General features: G+C 38.7%; 1 protein-coding gene across 1 annotated transcript in view; it reads left to right on the forward strand.

The window, feature by feature from the left end:
• Positions 1 to 12,129: 12,129 nt before the first annotated feature.
• The window catches only part of kmr (pleckstrin homology domain-containing family A member kramer), a 144,131-nt gene continuing 139,661 nt past the window's right edge, over positions 12,130 to 16,599 (forward strand). The window contains exons 1-2 of the mRNA XM_087360747.1: positions 12,130 to 12,402; positions 14,870 to 14,924. The gene's annotated coding sequence lies outside the window, so the exon portion shown is untranslated. The remainder of the gene's footprint in view (positions 12,403 to 14,869; positions 14,925 to 16,599) is intronic.

The raw sequence follows: 16,599 nt of genomic DNA on the forward strand, positions 1-16,599 counted from the left end.
GGCCCCATATGAATCATTGGTGGTATTGTTTGTCTCGTTGAATTTCGTTTTGCTTCGATTTGTTTTTATTTACGTTTGAGCTAAGTATACACAGGCTATGGCCCAAGTCACGTACCGACTGACTATAGAGCCCATTTTGAAGCTCGTGCAAAGGTTCAACTTTATATGAATTTTGGTCCATGTGACTGCAATTTCTCTATTTTCGAAGGAATTAGCTCAACAAAGGTTGCTTTTTGATTTAGTAAACTTCACATCTTAAATATTTGTTTATTTGGGACAACATTTCTTTATGCTTTTAAACTTGTTTCTGGTTTTGAACAGGAGTAGAATTAATTTACCATGGATCCTTCATAGTCCCAAACCAAGCATGTCAAAGTTGTTATGTAGGACCTCCAAACCTACCTGCCCATTCTTGTACTTTATGCACCTCACTTATAAGATTTCTCTCCTAACTTGGTTGACCCAACATGATTGTGGTTTACCTGTAGGTCTTCTTTCTTTGACTTATATTCGTTTCCAATAATCTTGTTCTGTGCTCATTTGGTTTTGAATTTCGCCTGGGTATCTTTTCTAGTTTTCCCTACTGTTACCACCAGGAATTTCATTTCAAGCAATTGTATTATACACTCCTGTCTGCTCCATGTAATAGTATCGTTTGAAAATGTATGTTAAATACCATAATTGTACATTTCCTGTCTATCTTTACTCCATTATTAAGTTTAACCATTAGCAAAATTATTCCAATTGGAAATCTTTCCAATTCTTTCATTTCTCTTGTTTTGGTTCTTGCCATGTTTTATCCTCCATTTCTCTATAATCTGGACATTGCTCTCTTCACGGTCTGTATTTCCAGCTTACTCTTTCTGAGTGGCTTAATCTCACCTCTGATTCCTTTACCTCATATCAAAATATGTTTGGATGTATAAGCTTTTAAATTTGTTTTTCTTCTCTGATCTTGTTACAGACTTGGTTAATTACGTCATCATCCCTTTGAAAGTTATGGGATGCACAATTTCCTAATAAACGTTCAATAGTGTACAGTGGGAACACTGTGGCCAATCTGAGCATCAATATTGAATGTGTCAGTCTCTTTTGGTTAAGTTTTAGTGGTCTCAGGTTGGCAGCACCTTCGAAAATGGCAGTTTTGTGTGTAAGAAGGGGTTAAGCAACTATTCGTGTAGAAAGCCTAATTAGGCTTCAATACCCAAGTGAGTACTTTCATAAATGTATAATAATAATAATATTAGAATATTTTGTCATAGTTACAGCTATTACTTACAAACTACGAAATGATTTCATATGTTGAATGGAAGTTTCAGTATTAGATATTTCTCATGTAAGCTGCTGTTACATTTATTATGTCTATAGCAGTCTGCAATTTTTCAAGTGGTGCTACTTTTCAACAGGAGAATCAGTGGAACCACCCACATGTCGACAGACTCGGAGGACAGTTTTGCAGCTAGAGCTTGAGGCAGCTACACATACATACTACAAGCATGCTTCTGATTCAGATGGTGATGCTGATTCTAGCAATGATGAGAGTTTACATGATCGTCTTTTTGAAGGTATGTCGGTCTTCCTCATCCCGCAGTAAACAAACATACACTCTCATCAAATATAGATGATGATTTTCAACCCAGAAAGTCTGTTCCAGTGATCAGGTATCCCATTTTTTGTGCAAATTTATATCACAGTTAGAAATATTTTTTAAAGTGTTTCACAGTAGTTTGTGTTTATGTTTATAATACTGTCCACCAATGAAATGTTGGAAATAATGGAGAAATACACTGGAATGTAAATGACAAGAACAGACCATGGAGACATAATGATTGCTATTTGGTGTTCACCAAACACTTGCTACACAATTGCCTCCCTGAAATTTACTCTGCTGGCTAAATAAGAAATCTACCAAGAATTCTATAGCAAAAGAATGAATATCATGAGTTATAGATGCAAAGTTTCTTTCTCCAAATACTCTTTTCTGCCTGAATCCAATCTGATTTCAGACCAGGATGATCGTTCCTTACTTTTCTTAACAAAATTCATATGTATTTTTCACTTTCCTCACAAGATCTGTTGAAATTCTGAGTTTTTCCAAAATTATTCAAATGCTTTCTCACACTATCATACGATTTATATTATAAAATGTTGTCCGCACTCACATTTCTTCCCAATCAAAAGTTAGATCTGAAGTTGCTATACCTTTCCTTAGTACATATATTCCTTCTGCAAATTTTGCTTTGATTTGCATTGTCATTTTGTTTAATAGTACCCTTTCACAAATTTTTAGAGTCTGGCACAACACTAAGTCTTCTACATCAGCAGTATTCAACCTTCTTTGTTCGCGTACCCCCAGTTATAATTTCTCTTCAACTTTGTACCCCCAAATTTGTTGGTGTATAATTCAAGTTATACATACCTAATTACAATTTCACTCCAAAAACAAAAACATTCACTCCAATATGTAAAAATGAATCTGGAAGTGAACATCACCAAAAAGTTGCATATCAGAAATTGTAATTAGATTTTAGGTTTATAATTTTAACTTTTACACCTGAAGATGGTTTATATAGAAACCGAAACATGTTGTAGAAAGATGTTCCAAATGTAAATCGAGTGTTCGATGAGGAACATCAAATGATATTTTACTTATCTTAATTGTAAATTTTATATATGAATTGTGATTAGACGGACAAAAACCGAATAATTAATTAAAATTATGTATATTACATTTAAAATTTTACGTACATTTTCTGCTTTGCTTTCGAAAAATTCAGCTGACTGTCCTTAAACTCACCGTGATTGGTGGAGATGGTTTCATAGAGTTTTTCGATAGAAGTTGGTTCCAAATCACGCAGATTTGAAACAAATCCATATTTAATGTACGATTCATTTCAATACTTCGTCCGATTTCACATTTTTTGTGGATTTTAGGCTTACTTGTAGATGGTTTAACACCAACATCACAGGTTTGGAACAGAACTGTCGCACTTTTCAGTGTTTGTGACTCAACTCTATCGTAATTTAAAACTTTGTAATCGATTTCACTCTTCGTATTTACAATAAATTTATCCATGTTGCAAAACGTAAAATGAAAATAATGATTACTGTCGTGGTTTCGAGAAGGAACTGAGTGAATGTTGACTAATACGCACTTATAATTTATCCGCGTTTTAACGACACGTCCACACACCACAAAAGGACTTTAGGGTAGAAAATTAACTTAACTTAGTAAATTATTAAGCAATAATTATTATTCACAGAGCCGGTAAACGTACTACATATCGCGACTCGACACGTCACTAAGCTTGTAGACACTTACGCCCGACTTAAACCGATCAGGAAATTAGATCCGACACGACTTGTTGGAGCTGCGATACTAAACTGAGGAGTATTTTGCAAAAATGAAATTGAATGAGCAAGGACAGGCAAAATGTTTTTGTGTTGTTACAAAAACATCATTCGGTATTTCCGAGTCATAAAACCAGCAACCACTTCCCGCGTTTCTCTTGCCGGCATCGGCGACTGTCAAAGACCAGGGTCTGTTCGTTTATTGCCTGGTTTTAGGGAAAACGTTAATCCCGCCCAATAGCGTTCAGTCACGTTCCAAAGGAAAGGAGAGAGTGAGAAATGGCCCTCCCAAATCCTTACGTCCGGTTCTCCTGTGTCTAACCCTAAATCTGGTCCTGATTATTCAGTGTTTATCATAAAATAATATATTTTTTTAAATTTCACGTACCCCCTAAGATGTCTTCGCGTACCCACAGATATAATTTCTCTTCAACTTTGTACCCCCAAAGTTGTTGGTGTATAATTAAAGTTATACGTAGTATATAATCTACGTCTAAAATAAATTAAATAAATTACATTACTGATTATTCAGTGTTTATCATAAAATAATAATTTTTTTTTTTAAATTTCACGTACCCCCTAAGATGTCTTCGCGTACCCCCAGATATAATTTCTCTTCAACTTTGTACTCTCCAAAGTTGTTGGTGTATATTTCAAGTTATACATAATATATAATCTACGTCTAAAATAAATTAAATAAATTACATTACTGATTATTCAGTGTTTATCATAAAATAATAATTTTTTTTTTTAAATTTCACGTACCCCCTAAGATGTCTTCGCGTACCCCCAGATATAATTTCTCTTCAACTTTGTACTCCCCAAAGTTGTTGGTGTATATTTCAAGTTATACATAATATATAATCTACGTCTAAAATAAATTAAATAAATTACATTACTGATTATTCAGTGTTTATCATAAAATAATAATTTTTTTTTTTAATTTCACGTACCCCCTAAGATGTCTTCGCGTACCCCCAGATATAATTTCTCTTCAACTTTGTACTCCCCAAAGTTGTTGGTGTATATTTCAAGTTATACATAATATATAATCTACGTCTAAAATAAATTAAATAAATTACATTACTGATTATTCAGTGTTTATCATAAAATAATAAATTGTTTTTTTTAAATTTCACGTACCCCCTAAGATGTCTTCGCGTACCCCCAGATATAATTTCTCTTCAACTTTGTAATCCCCAAAGTTGTTGGTGTATATTTCAAGTTATACATAATATATAATCTACGTCTAAAATAAATTAAATAAATTACATTACTGATTATTCAGTGTTTATCATAAAATAATATATTTTTTTTAAATTTCACGTACCCCCTAAGATGTCTTCGCGTACCCCCAGATATAATTTCTCTTCAACTTTGTACTCCCCAAAGTTGTTGGTGTATATTTCAAGTTATACATAATATATAATCTACGTCTAAAATAAATTAAATAAATTACATTACTGATTATTCAGTGTTTATCATAAAATAATATATTTTTTTTAAATTTCACGTACCCCCTAAGATGTCTTCGCGTACCCCACGTTGAATACCACTGGTCTACAGTTTCCACACTGTCGCCTGTCTCTCTTGTAAGTTGGTACAGTGATTGTCGTACACCAGTCACCTGGCATTTCATTTTCTACTCAAATTTTCCTTCAGATCAGACACAGTCATTGCAACCCAAGTGGACCCAAATCTTTAATCATGTAGACAGATATTTCATCATATCGTGACGAATTATTATATCTTGTGTTATCACAAATTTCTGTACTCTCCTCATTATCATTCATATATTTAACAAATCTTTGAAGAATTCCGTCCATATCTTAAGATACGCATCTTTTGTCCGGGCCAACTTTTAATCTTTATAAGTTTACGGTTCATTACTGCACGTAATAACTTCTGGTCTACGTATGATCTCAGGTTTTCAGGGCTGTAAGTCCGAAGATTTCTGTCTTCTGGGTTGTTGCTCCGTGTAGTCTGGTCGATGTTAACCAACGTTTCGGAGGTCATACTGCCTCCGTCATCAGAGTATGAAGATTTCTGCCTTCTGGGTTGTTGCCCCGTGTAGTCTGGTTGAAGTTTACCAACGTTTCGGAGGTCATACTGCCTCCGTCATCAGAGTATGAAGATTTCTGTCTTCTGGGTTGTTGCGCTGTGTAGTCTGGTCGATGTTAACCAACGTTTCGGAGGTCATACTGCCTCCGTCATCAGAGTATGAAGATTTCTGCCTTCTGGGTTGTTGCCCCGTGTAGTCTGGTTGAAGTTTACCGACGTTTCAGAGGTCATACTGCCTCCGTCATCAGAGTATGAAGAGTTCTGTCTTCTGGGTTGTTGCCCCGTGTAGTCTGGTTGAAGTTTACCGACGTTTCAGAGGTCATACTGCCTCCGTCATCAGAGTATGAAGATTTCTGTCTTCTGGGTTGTTGCTCCGTGTAGTCTGGTTGAAGTTTACCGACGTTTCAGAGGTCATACTGCCTCCGTCATCAGAGTATGAAGATTTCTGTCTTCTGGGTTGTTGCGCTGTGTAGTCTGGTTGAAGTTTACCGACGTTTCAGAGGTCATACTGCCTCCGTCATCAGAGTATGAAGAGTTCTGTCTTCTGGGTTGTTGCCCCGTGTAGTCTGGTTGAAGTTTACCGACGTTTCAGAGGTCATACTGCCTCCGTCATCAGAGTATGAAGATTTCTGTCTTCTGGGTTGTTGCTCCGTGTAGTCTGGTTGAAGTTTACCGACGTTTCAGAGGTCATACTGCCTCCGTCATCAGAGTATGAAGATTTCTGTCTTCTGGGTTGTTGCTCCGTGTAGTCTGGTTGAAGTTTACCGACGTTTCAGAGGTCATACTGCCTCCGTCATCAGAGTATGAAGAGTTCTGTCTTCTGGGTTGTTGCGCTGTGTAGTCTGGTCGATGTTAACCAACGTTTCAGAGGTCATACTGCCTCCATCGCCTTGATGAGCTAAGACCTCTGAAACGTTGTTAAACTTTTACCAGACTACACGGGGCAACAACCCAGAAGACGACGGTCCTCAGCTGTTCACAGATAACTTAGTCTCAAAGTATTAGCCGCCTCAAAGCCTCTGGTAAGCACTAGTCCCTGTACGATGTATAGCTTTCATGGCGAATAAGTATAATGAAGATGGTAAAGTTGCGTCATATTGTGATATAATAAATATATATTATTTAAATCCTGTCCGTCTAATCACAATAAATTCTTATTAAATATTAATAATACGCCGGCATAATGTATGAAAATTGTATTTGAATTATTTATCGTTTTGAAGCTTTATATAATTATATACACCTGAAGATGGTTCTTTTAGGAACTGAAACATGTCGTGAAACATGAAAAATGATGGTCTAATGTAAATCGAATATTTCGATAAAGAACATCATTTAATATTTTAAATTTTTTAAATGTTAATTATTGTAATATTTTAATATTTAATAAGAATTTATTGTGATTAGACAGACAAGATTTAATATATAAGTATAATGAATTCTTCTCGGGCTACCCTACGAGGACGAAGATGGTTCTCGAAACGTTGGTATTATCTTCATTAAACTGCCTTACACAGCTGGTAACCCGAGAAAAATTAATTTTTAACTCGTGGCCATTGATCAAATATCCTATTGCACAAATGGCGTACTTAACAAGATCATTAGATCTGTCGTGTTCGTAACTCTGTTTACCCTCACGAGTATTCATCCAGAGACCCCAAGAGTTCTCAGATCTCGCTCTCCAACTACCACACACAGTTCTGTGCATTAATCTTGTATTTGAGAGACGTATTTTGCGTATGAGAGTTGAGTTTCTGATGACAGTGAAGATTATGTCGTCTCCATTTTAATTTTGGACCAAATTGGGGTTTGTCTTTCTGGATTGAAAACTGTGGGGCACAGGTCCTCAGCACTGGAGGGTGTTTCATTATTCGTATGCAGTTACGCCGCTAGATAATTCATAGTTTGCAACTCATACTTTGTCAGTAAACAGTTTTGGGCCTGGAGCATTGCAATGTACTCGAGAACAACCAACGATTTAGCGAAACATAGAGCAGACATTGGGTTTGAACACGTACGAGAATATCTAGACCGTAGAACTTACCATCACACCAGTTAGAACGCTGGCCTTGTAATCCTGGGGTCTCGGGTTCGAATTTATAACTTGTGTTGAGCAAGGCCGTGGTCTAGGCAACACGGAGTTTTCCTCCGTGGCATCCCAACAATTACTCCATTCACACACAGAAGAAGGCAATGGCAAACCACTTCTGGATCATCTGCCAAGAACGTATATGAACAGGTCCCAGTCCGAGAAGAGAAAAGGGTGGAAGGATCCTGTTCATATGGACCTGTCGTCAGACAGAACACTAAATAAATAAATAAATAAATAATAAATAGTGATCATATGTCGTAAGCTCAAACATGTAATAGTCTGTTAGGAAGCCTCAGAGTGCCACTACACCTGTTGTTAAATCAAACAACGTGAGGTTTCGCTTTCTGACAACAGATGGCTGTAGCATTCATATTTCGTAATCGACTAACCCCATGGAGCAGAGTTCTGCTTGAGAAGCCTTCCATAAGATCCGCTGGTTCGTTGTTGTATTCAAATGAATCTGCCATCAGTCCCAATCCTGACCTAGACGAATCCATTTGACAACCTCTCACCCTATTACTTTAAGATACTTTTCAAAAATTATTCCATTCAGCACATCAGTTTTGAGTGTTCTTTGACAAAACATGAATGTAGACTGATCAAGCTTGTAACAACGTAGACTCTCTTTGGCTGAAGTTCTGAAAACTAACTAACAACGTTTTGACGTGATACGTAAATGGATCAGTTCACATTAAGGCGTGGCGTGTCCTCAGGATGTACGGACGCCTCCAGATGTGGGCGGTGGCTCAGAATATGTTGAATCAGAGCGGAGAGATGAAATGGGACCGTCCTTCGATTTGAGTGACCGATCGCCGTACCATAAAACGTCATGTTACAAGATTTTACTCAGTGCCCTAGACTTTGATGGTCAGAATGATTTAGGGATCAGGATAGGGGCTGGTATGAATTCTTTTGGGGTTTTGTAATATTCCTTGTTTTTCCTGAATATCTGAGTGACTGTCAGAGTCTCAAGAAGGACTTTCCTCGGCACAGATGAATAAACCACTTAAACTTTGTTGTTATTTTTTTAAGAATAATAACAGAGATCAGTTTTATATGCGACATTTGAGGTTCTCATGGCAAAGAGGATGATAATCTCGATCTCCTGGGTTTTGGCACCATCTAAACTTGTTGGTAGATGCCAAAAGTTTTTTTTTTTTAAAAAAAAATTCTGTGCCCAACCCCGAAGATTAAAACAGCATGCTTTTAAAAAAATTCTGCACGGCACCAAATCTCAGATCATCATCGTATTTTACGTGGCTTCACCATTAAATTATTGCCTTGAGGGAAATTTTGCATTGGTGAGAAGATCATTCGTGTGATTTTAAATAATGACTTGGAGGTTAGGTTTTCAAGAAGGATTCCGCTGCACATTTGGCCAGTGGTCACTTTTGCTGGTCATTTTCTGAGTGTATCATAAAAATCAGGCACAAAGTTTACACAGCAAACAATTAATATCATTTTTTGGGTGAAATTTAAAGTACGCGGAATTTTTCAAGTTATTTCGATTGGCCTGTAACGACGAGGCTGTGTCTGGAGCACAATCTTGGAGTAATTTAGCCTTAATTGCATGGTAATTGGTGATTTATCCCTGTTCTATGAAGATGCTGTACCAGGTTTAGTGGCTTACCACGACAAGACGTCACAGAAGACGTGGGAGAAATATTCTATAACCAAGAATAACATTTGTTAAGAAAGTGGAATATTTGATTTATAAAATGAAAGAAAATATTAATATGCCACAGGATGAATGAGGTTTTACTGAACAATTCACGCGTGTAGACAATTCTAACAAAAAATGTTCTGAAAACATTGATTCAGGACCAAAAAATTGAGGTAGAAAAGAGTTTATTTCTGTTTTCCTCAAATATAATGATCAAACATATCATATCTCATATTATGTTCCATCGCTAGGGGATTGAACTTGGAGTCTTTAGTAGGATTTGAGATTTTATCGGTACTACAGCCCAGAAGACAGCCATCTTTGGAGTCTGTGATGGTCCCAGATGTCTCCAATCCAAATTTGTTTCATTTCCCTTTGACTTTCAAGGACTCTTTTACTCAGAATTCAGGTTGAGAAAGGGACATTGTGCCTGGAAGTTCTGTGACATTTTATAAACGCCAGTTAGGCCAAAAGACTGGACCTCTGATTATTCACTTAGACATCGCTTCAAGAATAATGGAGCTTTTGTCCAATTTCTGTCTCATTCAACTGGATCAATGATCCATCCATTTTCCTGGCTCGGCTGATAACGAATTTCTCCTATTTCAGTAGCCCCAAGTACTATTTAAATTAGTGATTTTGAGACCTTTCATGTTTTGATTTTGTTTTAATGTGCTGTTTGATACAACGTAATACAGACATGCACAAGAAATCTTCATTAATGGAACTAATTGATGATTCCATCGGCAAGAATTCAAGGACTGTCCGTAAATTATGCATCAACACGTAATTGCAGTTTTTAAAGATTTTAATAAAAAAATAATTAAAAAGTTTTGTATCGAAATGTGAAAGTGGTTTTGGTATCTCATGATGACTAATTTTTAGTCAAGAATGTGGTTTAATAGCGAAAATAGACATTTCACAAGAACGTGAAAGTCTTGGTGGTTCAACACGAAAATTCAATTCTGGGAACACGAAATTTTTGCTGCAGAATTCGAAAACTTCGTTTATGAAAACATTTCCTTCGGCACAGATGATCATTTATCGGCATAGGAGATTTTCAATTGATGCAGTTCGAAACTGACTTTGGAATTGGACGTAAAAAATATTGCTCGTAATTGTTATTTTAAACCAAATCTAAAACTTCTTGACGATGGTGAAGAGTCAATTGAATAAAAATTTTCTTGGATATTATCCATCGTCTAGTAAATATAAAACGTAAAAAAACGACGTTTCGGAGATGGGGCTCTATCTCCGTCTTCAGGTTCCTACACAGTTGGGCCCACTAGATATAGCTAATCCCTATCCGGAGATAACTGTGTAGGAACCTGAAGACGGAGATAGAGTCCCATCTCCGAAACGTCGTTTTTTACGTTTTATATTTACTAGACGATGGATAATATCCAAGAAAATTTTTATTCGTTATTATAAACGTTAATTTATTATCCAGTATTAAATTTATTCCTATTAACGCCGTATTTTATTTACATTTATTAAGAATCCTCACCTTCTATTAAATATTTACAAACCTTGTCTTTGGCATTAGGCGAACAGCTGACTGTATTACATCTTCAGCCCCTCGGGGGCGCGCACGGAGGTGGCGGTGGATATCTGACGAGGAACAACAGCGCCAGATGTTTGGGTGTGGAATTTACGTACCAAATAATACTTCCAACGTTGCCTGACGTATTATTATGAAACCGCGATTCACAAGATGGCTGTCTTCTGGCTTGTTGCGCGCCGTGTAAGTTTACCGATGTTTCGGATGTCCTCGCTGCCTCCATCATCAGGGCGATGTATAGTCGGAAAGATATTGACCGACGTTTCAGACGGTGCAGCATCCCAGGAGACAGCGAACTTCATACACGCCGCAGTGAAAACCTGAAATCTCGTTTTGAAATGTACGTGATTTGGTTGAGAGTCGTCGTCCACAGAGTTCGCTGTACGAAATCGTCGAGACCAGTATTCGATAAGCAGAGTTTTATAACTCATTGGCTCCAATTACTATTCATTATACAGCAATTAACGGTTTTAAACTGCTAATTAACACGAATTAATGACGTGATAATCTTTCCTCCTGTCAATGACAGAAACCCGAGGGAATCCAGAGAATTATGAAACATTTCTGGAGCAAATCGCAAAATCCAAGGTCTGCCGAGACGCAGTCTGGTGGAGACAATTACAACTATCGCGCGTTTCGGGACATTGCCCGAAGAAAGTAAGGTTTATTATTTATTATTCGTGTTGTTGCCTTTTAATTATATCATATTAAATTCATTTAATATATCGTAAAGTAAAAATTATCGACTGCATAGAATCAACTTTCTTACTAATTGCAACTAATTTAGACAGGGAAACAGGAGATGTATCACAATTTATGAAAACAAGACTTCCACACAAATTTTTTCAGACAGTTATTTAAAAAAAATCAATTAGGCTACGATTGGTAAGAAGCGTTACTTCATATCAACGTTTATTTTGATTTTAATTTTCAATAAGCAGTCGTACGATATTTCAGACCACGAGCTGAACGACCGAGGTTCGATTACAGGGCTCAGAAATTTTCTCCTTCACAACATCCATATTGTCCTTGTGGTCCGCCGCCCACGAGATAAACCGGAGTTAAAACAGCCGGAACTTCCGTCCACTGTTGAGGTTAAGAACGCGCGAAGAGATTCCGTCACTCCCCAACACGTCTGCATTACGTGGTACTTACGCTTGTAACTACCGTATGGCTCTTTGTGTTAAATTTCCCCGTTCGTAACATGAAATCTGTTGAAAGTCTGATTGGATTATCCAAAGATATTATAATATATGAATTTATTTGGATGTAGAAAATATAAATTACACTTGTTGTTGAAAAGAAACTTAGCATCGTCGCGTTTTAGTACAGGGCCCCGTCGTGTGTTTGGTCGTGACCGTGTGGGTGTGTTTGCTAGACGGAACAGCGCGCCAGTGGTGATGCTCGGTCAGGTGAAAATCTTTCTGTTCGCTTTCTTCAGTTGTCTTGTTAATGTTTGGCTGTTCGTGTGTGTGTGTGTTTTGTGTGATCGAGGTGTTTGCAAATATGTGTTCTGTGTTATCTCTGCAATGTTCAGTTTCTGAGATTAGTGTTAATACACGTTGAAGTTAACCTTCAAGCAGTTTATTAGATGAAAGAGCCAGTTTCTTAGGCAAGGTTGTTCTTGTGAATGCATCGTGCTGTTAAAATGGCAGAACAACTTGCAGCTAACAGGTGGCGTATGATTTCATTTTATTGTTTTGATGTTATTTCCTGTGTCGTTCGGAGATTGGCTTATTTATGAATTGTTGGTAAATGACATTGGGATTGTGACGTTCAAAAGAATAAGTGCAGAGATAAACATAACCTCACGACATTTAGTAGCAAATGAAAACAAATGTGATCGTACTTCTGCTGTTGTTTACGCAGACACGTCACGCCATGACGTATTCGTGTTGTATGTAACGACGTTGCTTCAACTGCAGAAGTTATGTGGAGTAAAATGAATCAGGGTGATTATGAAGTGTGTTTAGGGAGCGATGTGGGATGAACCAGTCGTGGTTTTTACGAAGGCACTACCGTATGTTGGAGGGACTGGGGAAAATACTGCATAAAGCAGTCGGGCTGGGACTCAAAGCAGTGTTTATTCCGAAAGGGACTCTGGCGTGAAGCGTTGTTTGTCTTGTCTGTTGTTCATTTAACGACGCTGCCAGTAGCTCAGCCTTTTTAGCATAAAATGGTAGAACGATTCGTGAATAACGTATTGTAAAGGACGTGGGACGAATCACAACACTGGGATTTGTCTGGAAGGACAGAGGAAAACCACAGAATCTCAGATTAGCCGGAATTCTTCCCGAGATTTTAACTCGGGACGTGCAGATTACGAAGCAGGGGTGCCAACCACTTCGACGGAGATTTGTTGAATTTCGTTGATACGTAATCGAGAATACAAAATGGCCTGACCAGATCTGTTTTTCGCATAGTTGATCACATTATAACAAACGTAGCAAGGATTAAGAAACGTCACAGGGTACGTGTGTAATCTTACGTATTCGAGATTGGTATCTGCGGTGGATTACGTCACCATTGAATTGCGTCATTTTATGTACGCCTTCCGAGGACCCATACTTCAAAACTGTATTTATTATACGATTTTACGCTCTTATTCCAAGTTTTTCCTTCCATTATTTCATGTTTTTATCTGTGATAACTTAAGTTATGCGCAATGAATATCTTTATATTATTTCCAATAATATAAATGTTAGTTACGAATTTATTGTTAATATTAATCACTATTATATTATGAATATAAGACTCATTAGTTTCTTGTAAAGCTCTTGTGTAGAGGTTCATTAACGTCTCCAGGGTGTCTGAATGTGACAAGGGCATTAGTTTCAGTAAATTGATAATAATGTGCGGTTTGTTAGCGTCATGAATATAAACGCAATGCGCGATCATTTTGTTTCGACCGAACGTTAAGCAAATCATGTCTACCAACCGCTAACAATGAGTTAATTTGACAGAAATCACAAAAGGAACAAAGCAAGACATTTGTATTGCATTTAGCCATTGTTGGCTGAAATATTGGATGATCGCCATGTTCAGTTTATTTTATATGGCCTTGGCTCTGAGACAGTGATTATGATTTCTTTCTCATTGTTGATTAAATACATAAACATTTATATAGAATGAGAATTCATTGCTTTGACGCTGTGTTGTCTAAGTTGGCCACACTACCAGGACTGAGTGAACCAGAGTTGCCTAGCATAAACAGGTTTCGCTGCGGTTCGACCGCATTTACACTGAAAAAGACTGTAGTAATCGCGTTTAAAATGTATAAATTATTAGCAGAATAGTCACAGAGTGAGAATTCCTCAGATCAGAGTACAATTAGTACAGTCAAATCTCCACACTGAAGATGACGGTGTTGTGTAGTCTGCTAGACTCAGGTTTACAAGATGAACGTTAGATGTCACCCAAAGCCACTTTAGTAGGAGCGGTCACCAAATCGCACGGTTTAAGGTCAGAGCAAAGTCGCAGCTCCGTTTACCCCAGGCGAGTGGCGACAGCTCGGAGCTTGCAGTGTAGCAAAGATGGCGACGCCGTGGGGGTTAAAGTTCTTCTGTGACTTTCAAGCGTGCAGTTTGTTGAGGGCTTTGCAAAATTGATGAGTTGCTCAGAGGAGAGACCCTTATGAATCCGAAATGCAGTCAAGTTTACAACAGAAACACGAGGCCATTATGGACCTTGCACGCAACAGTGCGCTTACATACAGAGCGAGTGTTCGTGAAGTCTGCGTTAATTCTGCTTCAAATTATTAAAATTTTCCCTGAATAATACAGTGGTCCAAAACAGAGATCATGCCGTGTGGGATGAGAAGATGGAAAACTGAGATTTGAACCGCATGACAGGGGCAGAGGGTTTATCTTCTAGTCTCTGCGTCCAGACCGACTCTGGGGCCCACCCAGGGGGGAGGGGTCCTTTCCCTGGGGCTTGGCACTGGCGACTGTCAACCCATGTAATGCCGAGACTGAGAATGAATAGGATCTATACTTTTCTCTCTTCCTTAGTGACCAGAAACAAAGTAAAACTGAAATCTGGTGGTCGCCTGGAAACTCTGGTTAGCGTCTCCCGGAAAGAGAGTGGGACAGATTGGTTTCACTCGTCAACTGAAGGTTTATTTTTTCGTGTGTTTTTTCAGGTCGGAGGACGTGGACCGGAATCTTGGACGAGGGACGTTGTAAGGACCCCAACTGGTGAGTTCTGTACCAAAATGGAATGTGAAAATAAGTGGTGTGACCTACCAGTTGTGTGGTTTCTTATAATTCTTTCTCATTTGTCTAATGCGTTCTACATGCCCGCACATCTGATTATCTACCGTATATTTAAGAGAGGTTTTCTCACGCGAGTACACGTGGCGCGTATATGATAGAATTTTCTCACATCACGTGACATCTAGGAAGAACCGCAGGGGGACACTTCATTTGTTTCGGACGGCGAACACGGGAAGTTAATTTCGAGGTAATCGGCAAAGTTCTGTACCGTAATGTGTGAGGGCGCTAAGTATTTTGCAGGCGTGATTTATAATTTATGGTTGCGAGCTCCCAGGGGGCGGGGACCTACAGTGTGTTTCGCAACATCTCGCCGGAAGAGTTCTCTTTTCTGAAGGTCGCTGTGGGGACGAACATTTGATTGGGTGTCTGTAAATATACATTATTTTTCTTAGATTCGAACGTGCGTCTTTGTTCGCGGGTTGTTAAGGAAAAGGGCTGGGCCTGAGAAGGTTCTCACGATCTTCTGGTGGCGCTCTCTCCCTCGCCGAAGCCCCCCGGAAACAGACCCTTGACCTGCTCCTCGTGTCGAGTCCCTCTGACTGAGGACAGCGAAACAGGGAGCTCAGAATGTAGTATCAGTGCCGACTCTGAAGGAATGAGATGTGGTCCATGTGAAAAGGATGCGCGTGACTGCCATGTTTGTTTGTTTAACGACTCCGCCTTGAGTTGCCCGTACATCATCGGATGACAGTTGTGAATTTGTATTTGTTATTGAACACACAGCTTCATCACGTCCGCCACGAAACGATTCTTCCATATTGTAAGCCAGTTTAATCCGATTTATATGCCTTTGAATTAATACTCTTCACTTGTTTTAATGTCACTCCGACGCATTTCCGAAATGGTACCTTCCACCAGATATTTGACGTAAACATCTGGTCTTGATGTCGAACCCAGAATTTGACTTCTCGTCGAAAATGAAGTCTAAATCGAGTTTTGAGGTTTCTTAAGGCGGCGAATGCCAAGGTGTGAGTTTCAGAATGCCTTATTGCCTACGTCTTTTGGACGATATGATAATGTAGAAAATGAATACCTCCGAAACGTTGGTCAGTTTTCTACGACAGATGTTGAGACTCGTGGTCAGATTTTAAGCCATAGGTTTTGTCCCCCCCGGGGGGGGGGGGGGGGGGTCTGTCACCTACACCATGAAATTATTAATTACGTGTACCACGTGAAGACTCTTTTGTCAGTCCACGTTTGGTACAGCGGGTAATGCCGAATCTCACCTTAGCGTATGTTAAAATAACAGCTGAGCGACCAGCCTACCAACAAATTAAACTAATGCTGGGTCCTGCGCAATACGCCATTCCTGCGTACGAAAAGCATTCCTCCCACGTGATCCTGGTCGCTAGGCCCCTGCTCACGCCGGATGGGCAGATGCTGATTTCCGGACACAGGAATTGTCCACACCAGGAACACGTCCGGTGTCGGACACCGTCGTGTTGATTTTACGAAAACTTAAAAGTGGTCTTCTACTGTTTTAGGGTTCAACTTATCAGTTAACCCTAGTAAACCCAGCGAAAGCCCTTGAACTCTCGTGTGGCGTCACCCGTAATTCCGCCGATGACAAAACCTCATTGGCTCTGGCCGACGAATT

The sequence above is a fragment of the Zootermopsis nevadensis genome, unplaced genomic scaffold (genome assembly GCF_977971745.1).
Source record: "Zootermopsis nevadensis isolate Lab colony 2312 unplaced genomic scaffold, Znev_1.0 Znev_ptg000046l, whole genome shotgun sequence".
Classification (NCBI taxonomy): Eukaryota; Metazoa; Arthropoda; class Insecta; order Blattodea; family Termopsidae; genus Zootermopsis; species Zootermopsis nevadensis.